Raw genomic sequence first — 8,058 nt, 5'->3', positions numbered from 1 at the left:
CATGTCTGTCTTTGTACAGAGCTGTGCACACTGCTCTATAAATAAAATTGTAGTAATGTGAAGTGAAACAATACAAGAAGCTATGGTGATCTACTAACGAAATAGTTCCCTTTTAGAATGGCCGTGCATCTGTTCTGTTTTTGGAAGCAGCAGCATATTGTCCGTGGGAATTTCCTCAGAAAGTAGTTGGCAGTGCTATAAGCCCATGATAGGAAGTGAATGATGTTTCTCTGATGTCAGAACAAAATGGTACAATGAATCTGTAAGGCTTGTAACTTGCTTATCAACCTTTTGATCCCCCTACCATAAATAACCTTCCTAACAGTCTTTAAGAAACATCAACCAAGGCAGATTCATAACAGCAAGCCAATAACACCCCAGCAGCTCTTACAGGCTATTGTATGTAATTATGCTGGGGTCTGTGTTGAAATGCTGATTTATTTTCCAGTGTTGAAAGCACAGCTGTAAGCACCGCAGACCATTTTGTTCTTGCTTCTAAAACAGCTCCCTTAGCTTCAGGTGTTTCTCACCACAGAACGGATACAACCGTTTTCTTTCTGAAAATTAGCGGCTCTGCCTGCAAACTGTGTTTTCTGGCTTCTGTTTTTGAGAAGCAGTCATACAAGGAAATGTACTGTGATGTGTTGATAGTTGATAAGCTGCAGTATCTCTTCTGTCTTTCAAGTCATTCAGATAAGTGTGAGCCAGTGGCTTAAGCTCAGGCCTGGGTATTAGTAACTCCTATATTCTGAACTTGACTTCTATTCTCTCTCTGACTTCAGGCACGGGAGTCAAGATCAGAATGTAGGCATGAGGAATGCCCAGTTAGTGGGAGTTTTGCCACTGATGTCGAGGGGGTCAACGTTCCACCTGTTAAGTCTCTCGACATCTCTGCAAAGAAGTTACTTATCTCCATTTTAATCACTGTACCTCTGTTTAAGGCTATGTCTACACTACAGTTTGTGTTGGAATAACTTATGTCACTCTGGAGGGGTGAATAAATCACACACACACACACACACACACACACACAAGTGACATAAAATACATTGACAAGCACCGGTGTGCACAGTGCTATGTTGGCAGGAGAGCTTCTCTGCTGACAGAGCTGCTTCTGCTAGCAGGGCCTGGAGCAGTTAAGTCAATGGGAGAAGCTCTCTCCCACCAGCTTAGAGCAGCTACATGCGAGAGCTTACAATGGCGCAGCTGCATTGGTGTAGCTGCGCTGCTGTAAACTCTCTAGTCTAGCCAGGCCCTTAATGGGTGAAATCTTGACCCCTGTGACATCCATGGCAAAACTCCCATTAACTTCAATGGGGCCAGGGTTTCATCTTATGCTTGGAAAGTGCTTTAGCATCCTCTGCTGAAAGGTGCTATGTCAAATGTATTATTAGAGCAGCAGAGGAGGGTAAGTATGGTTGAAGGGCAAATGGATCTCTGTTGTCTAGAAGGAGGAGGAGATAAACCCAGCAGCTGAAGCTACCGTCAGAAACCAGTACTGAGGACTAGGATGAGAGCATAAAAAGGAAGTGGCATGAGGAGTAATGTGGCAGCTGGAGAGCATGGAGATGCTAGGAAGAATAGAGCAAGAAAGAAGAGAAACCTGAATGCATTATTATTATTTAGAGATCTGAAGTCAAACCATGAGGAGGCCTAGCACCTCGTGATCACACCCAAAATCTGCATATATTGTTAAAAGTGGTGTGAACACCCATGCAAATAGGGAACTAATCCAATGAGAGCTAGAGTATCTGCCTAGACAAATGCAAGCTGGGCCACTTAAGGGAAGAAATATGCAGGCTAGCAAAGGGGGAGCAAATGGGTGAAAAGCAGAACTTGGAAAGCGGTGAAGGGCCGACGGTAGACTCCAAATGGGTTGGGTGTCACATTTTGGGGTTCAACTCAGACCAATGAGAGACTGTACCACCGCCTGCCCTGTAACCCTGGGTGCCTTAAATGCTCTGCTGCTGTGGCTCATAGTCCGGGAACAGCGAGCAGGCAAGCAAGCAGTTCCCTGAGTGGCTGTGTGCTGCACAGCCCTGGTTCAGCACTTGGACCCCAGCAGCCCGCCCCCAACACCACAGCCCCACTCTGGTCTCCCCCAGCCTTGGTTACTACTTGCAGGGTGACCCCAATGCTCCCTCAGTCCCTAATTTCCCCAAAACCAATTGCACTGAAACATCTAGCCCTCTCCTGTAAGATTCGGAGGAGTAATAAGGTCCATTGTTCCTTAAAGAGACAAAAGCACAGCAGCTTGTTGCTTTAACTGGAGTTAACAATCCCTTCAATTCAAATACAGCACTGGGTTGGTTTGGATTAAAGGTAAAACAAGTTTATTAACAAAAAGAGAGAGATTTTAAGTGAGTTTGAGCACAAGGGGAAAAGACAAAATGGTTACAAGCAAACAAAAGTAAATTCTGCTTTCTAGTGTCTAAGCCTTAATCAGCTGCAGCTGATATCTCACCTACCTTTCTTTGCAGCCATGTCTGACTTTCTCTGAGTCAAGACCTTCCACATAAGTAGAAAGTGCTGATTCTCTTTGTCATCTTAAGTGAGAGATCTTTGCAGGTTTGTCACCTATCTTCATTTCCCAGAGACTTCAACCCCCCAGGCTGAAGGACCCATCTTTCTCAGTTTGCAAGAGCTGTTGTCCCTTGTGTCTGTCCAGTGATTAGGGCCGGCTCCAGGGTTTTTTGCCGCCCCCAGCAGCAAAAAGAAAAAAGAAAAAAAGCCGTGAGCGCGATCTGCGGCAGCTCTACCGCCCGCTACTTCAGTCTTTGGCAGCTGGTCCTTCGGTCCGAGAGCGAGTGAAGGACCCGCCGCTGAATTACCACCGAAGAGCTGGACGTGACGCCCCTCTCCGTTGGCCGCCCAAAGCAGCTGCTTGCTGGGCTGGTGCCTGGAGCCGGCCCTGCCAGTGATGGAGCCAAGATGGCTGCTTCTGTCTCTTTAATCTTCCCAAACTCAGTCTTTCGTCCCCAGACTCAGCCTGACCTCATGCTGTTCTTCCCTTCCTGTGGACTGCCCATCCCCCTGTTGATTTGTATGTAAATAGGGTTTCCATTGTTTTTGGTCACACCTAGCTTAATTTCACTGGTGACAGGTAAATAGCTTCCTTCCCTCCTGTCTGGGAGGAAACCTGTTTATCCCTTTGGTCATATGCTTTGAAGCATATCATCAGTGAGTATTCATAGTTCCTGATGCAGTGTTAAGATGTACATTTTACAATGATATTAATCACCAGTGTGTCATTAGCTTTCATATAAGATTTTACCTGATACTTTTATAATAGAGTACCATTGTATAAATCAGCTGATTCAATTAATTATCATTTGGTTTGCTCTTTTTATAGTGCAGTACATCTCTGAAATGTATTCTCAATTAAAGTTCCTTTTCTCTCTTCTGGGAAGAGACGCCATGTAGTCGGGTGAAGACTTCCTTCGCTGCTGGTGATAGTTGAGTCCTTACCTCCTCTCCTTGTTAGCTTGATGTCTTTGTTTACCTTTTATGTAAGTGCACCTTCATTGTCTCTGCCTGAAGACCGGCTACTCAACCAAGCAGATACACATTCTAGGGCAGACTGGGCTTATGCATTGCTTGCCAAACATTTTAAGTACATAATTCTAGCACACATCCATAGTTCTTTGTACACACATCATGCAAGGCATGAGTTACTAATTTTCCAGTAATCTGTTACATGCTGCCTTTTGGGTATGTATATCATGACACCAGTTTGTAAGGTGTAGTGAGTATGTCCAGCCTGACAAGAGTTGCTGACACAGAATAGTGAACCACAAATGGGCGTCTCTATCACAAGGGGGTTGCAGTATCACTGCCAAAAACACCTGCCACAAGTATCCTGTCTAAAGGTAACAAGCACCATGGTAATGGAGTTCCCTGATAACAAATATAGAGGTTGTCTTTTAAAAATCAAAAATAAATTCTACAGACTACAGCTCTGTTCATTTTTTAAAATGCAGTACAGTTGAACCCAAAGAAATCCCTCTAGCAGAGAAATGGATATTCAGCCCACTACCTGCACATGGGAGAAATTCCTCCATCATTCTAACATTATAACTACCACCCAAACCAGCTATCACGTATGAACTCCATCCACCTGGTGTTCTCTAATCTTCCATTCACAAGCTGGGATCACATGAGCCAGTGTCAATCAGTGAACGGAGACTGTCAGAAATCAAGAATGATGCCTTCCTCATTAAGAGATCAGAGTGGCAAACTACAGGTTTTCCAGTTTCTGTTCCAGTTCAGGAAAGAGCAGGAGGTTTCATTCCACTTAGGGACCTAGACCCAAATCCACCCAAACAAGAACACACACTACTTTATCTAATGCATTGTATGCAACCATGTTCTGATAGCTTGTCATTGCCATTTGCCACATCTGTAGTGTTCTCAGAAGGTGACCACTATATAATTAGGATTATAAACAGTTTTGCAATCTCATTTGAATAAAAAATTTCATGCTCTAGGGCATAAGCCAACCTCTAACTGATGGGGGTTAGGAAGAAACCTATGGTGGCTCTAGGCTTTAACCAGGAGTAGCTAACATGTTTTAATCATGACTTGCCTGGGTCTGTGTTAGGTGCTAAAATGTGCTTAACGCTGTGTTAGTGAACATGTTTTTCAAGACAATCCCAGTGTGGACATGGCCTGAGTTGATTAGAGAGGGTTTTATCGGTGAATATTTGTTTAATTTGTTTTTATATCTGTAGGGTTGAAAAAGTGTCCGTGTGTTCAGAGCCATGAAGGGGCGTGTTTTAGATAAATCTAAATAAAGAATACAAAGGAATTGAGGGGCCGTGCAACACTGGAAAGAGGCAAACACCAGAGTTATTCATCCATAGCAAGGCAGACTCTATAGACCAGGATTTCTCAACCAATGGATCAGGACCAAAAATTGGTTGCCAGAACATTTTGAAGAGTCGCGTGGCAGCTCCTGGCTCGCGGGGCTGGCTGGGCTCGCCTCCCTGCTGCAGGGCACTGCAACATTGGGGGTCCTAGCGCCACTCAGGTTTGGCCCAGCCGTCATGATAACAAGAATCAAGGTAGGCCAAATTTGAGTGAGTGACCCTGCAACCCCATGAGGCAGGTCATAACTCCACTCGCACAAATCTGATCCAGTCGGGGGGCAGGGCCAAACCTGAGCAGCACTACAACCCCAGAGGTTGCAACGCCCAGAGCGGAGAGCCAAGCTTTGCCAGCACCAAAGGGAAGGAGTTGCCACTGTGGGGTGAGTGCCAGGCAGGACCCAACTCCCCTGAGGGGCAGGACCCACTGAAACCACCCCAGGACCCCACTCCAAGACTTATTTACTGGGTTGTGATAGGCCATAAATATTTACAAATGGGTCCTGAGCCCAAAAAGTTTGAGCACCACTGCTATTGGTTGGACTGTCTCCTCAGGGAAATGGTGGAATCCCCATTGGTCCTGATCCTGTAACATGCATGTTAAGTAGTATTACTCATGCAAATAGTCCCACTGAATGCAATGGGGCCACTCCTGTAAGTAACGCTACTCATTTGTGTGTTTGAAAGGTCTGGCTCATAGCTAGTCATGTAACAGCAGACTGGAAAAAGCAGGGGAGAACATCCTGTAGGAAGCTATCCTGTCCTGGTAGGAGTGGATGGACAAACTAATCTTTCATGGTGATTCTATCATTCAGTGCAATCTTCTGGCCAGATGTGATGAAGTGGGAATGTTCTTAATGTTTTATCAAAACACTGTGTGTATGCCTCAGTTTCCCCTATGTGTTACTCAAGTATCTAGGTGGTGGGACAAGGGTGTGTGATTGTTGCAGAGACCCCAAGAGGGCAGGTGTGATTGCTGTCTGGCTGCCTGGGCACAGACAATGGCTGACACTGTATCCTGGCAGCTGATTTCTCGGGCCCATCCCCTGCAAGAATCAGCTGGAGGTGTTGAAGGTGCAGGCCAGGTGACCTATTTGCCCGGGAAAGAGACAAAGGATGGAGACGGGGCAGGGGGTCGTGACTGAGGCTGGGCTGCTGGAAGCTGGTCAGTCTCCTGGTTTGGGACCCAGGGGCAGAGCTCTGCGCTCTGGATTCTCCCCTTTCCCCCAAGATGGACTTTGCTGTAACGTCCTGCTTTCTGTGCTAACAAGATCTGTTCTGCATTGTGTTCCCGATGACTAATAAACCAATGCTGGCTGAGAGTCACTGCTGACTGTGAAGTGGGGTGCATTGCCCTTTGGGGGGGGGTGTAATGCTTCCCCAGGTGTCCCATTCCGGTGGACTCCTTGCGGGAAGCTCATGTTGTGACCAGGGGTGCTGAATGCTCCAAGGTCAGACCCAGGAGGCACTGAAGCTGAGGAGGCTTCTTGCCCTCATGAGAGTGTGCTCTGAGGGGAGACATACTACACTAGCAGGGCCAGCTCAAACTTTTTTGCTGCCCCAGGCAAAAAAGAAGAGCACAACCCTCCTGTAACACCGCCCCCCCCCCAGCGCTGCGTCGGGCTGCTGAAACCCCCCCAGTGCTGCGCCAGGCTGCCCAACCCACCCGCCAGCGCCGCGCCGCGCCAGGCCGCCCAAACCCCCCGTCCCAGCGCTGCTCCGGGCCACCCAAATCCCCGGAGCGCTGGGCTGCTCAAACCCCCGGAGCACCGGGTCACTCAAACCCCCGCCCCAGCGCCGCACCGGGCCGCCAAAACCCCCGAAGCCCCGGGCTGGGCCGCCCAAACCCCCTCGTTCCCCCCCCCCCAGTGCCTCACCGGGCCAGGCTGCCCAAACCTGGCACACACACCCCCAACTCCGAGCACCGCGCCGGGCCGCCCCAACCCCCGCTCCCCGAAGTGCCAGGCCAGGCCGGCCAAACCCCTGGAGCGCCGGGCTGCCCAAACCCCTGCCCCCCTCCAGCGCCGCGCCACCGAAACACCCCTATGCTGCCCAGCCGAAACGAAACAAAAAAAACAGAAAACCCTCGAGCGCCCCCTTCCACCCCAACATTGGCCGCCCCTTCTGAAGTGCTGCCCCAAGCACGTGCTTGGTCGGCTGGTGCCTAGAGCCGGCCCTGTACACTAGAGTCCTGTCTGACTTCATTCTGAGCGGTTCCAGAGCACCGAGACTGTGACTCCGTGACACCAGTAGATGGTTATTACGGTTTAATTAAATGATCAGCTCTCTGGACTAGTTAAATGATTCTCTTCTGTTGATAAAAGAGTGTTAGAAATTAGCACTGAATGAGGTAGAAAGCATTGTTGCCCATTTAACTCCCTTTTCATGAGATCCTGGATTTGGCCTTATTCTTCCTTTTAATTCCTGTGACCTTTTGCACAGAAACATAGGGCATTTCTGAATTCCCTTCAGCCTGAAATAATGTCTCTTCATTTATAGCTCTAGTTCATCCCCTTGTGAGTGGGTGCGAAGCTCTTATTTCAGAATCCTTTAAATAACCAGAGTAAATGCAAACTCCAACACACACACACCCTTTCTAAACAAGCAAATATTTTCCCTAAGAATAATTCCTAGGTAACCTTTTGTCAGGAAAACATGAACGTTGTATGGTGATTGAAAACACTTCTCTCATGTTGACAAAAAGAAAAAGGCTGTGCTTTAGAATGGTTTGGGAAATGTCAAGTGGGCGACTGCACAGCATGAATTATAAAAGCCAGTGAAAGGCAGAGAAACAACGTGTGAACAATTATTACACTGAAATAGCTGGTAATTCATTGTGTACATAACAAATCCTTCTGTCAAGCTGCGAAATGATCTTTAGCTTAATTTAATTGCATAGTCAATAGTTTTCTATGCAATGGGTCGAAATCTGATGGGTCAACCTCATTTGGTCAGCGGGAGAGTCCAGCTGTGAACGTGGCTTGCAGCCATAGTTCCTCGGATTTTGAGCTCATGTCAGTGATTTGCACTAGCTCTACCTTGAGTAGATTTTGCCATGTTCTGGGGAATTTAGGCTTCTGTTATGCAAAGAATTGGATTGTTAGGGAAACCAGTATTTGTGGTCCCATGAACTGGGGAACAGTTCCCAAGGTGAGGATCTCTAACTATTGGCTTCCTTTAACAGTGAAATCCA

Source organism: Trachemys scripta, chromosome 3 (assembly GCF_013100865.1).
Source record: "Trachemys scripta elegans isolate TJP31775 chromosome 3, CAS_Tse_1.0, whole genome shotgun sequence".
Taxonomy (NCBI): Eukaryota; Metazoa; Chordata; order Testudines; family Emydidae; genus Trachemys; species Trachemys scripta.
The sequence above is the reverse complement of the archived record's forward strand: the minus strand, read 5'-3'. Positions refer to the sequence as shown.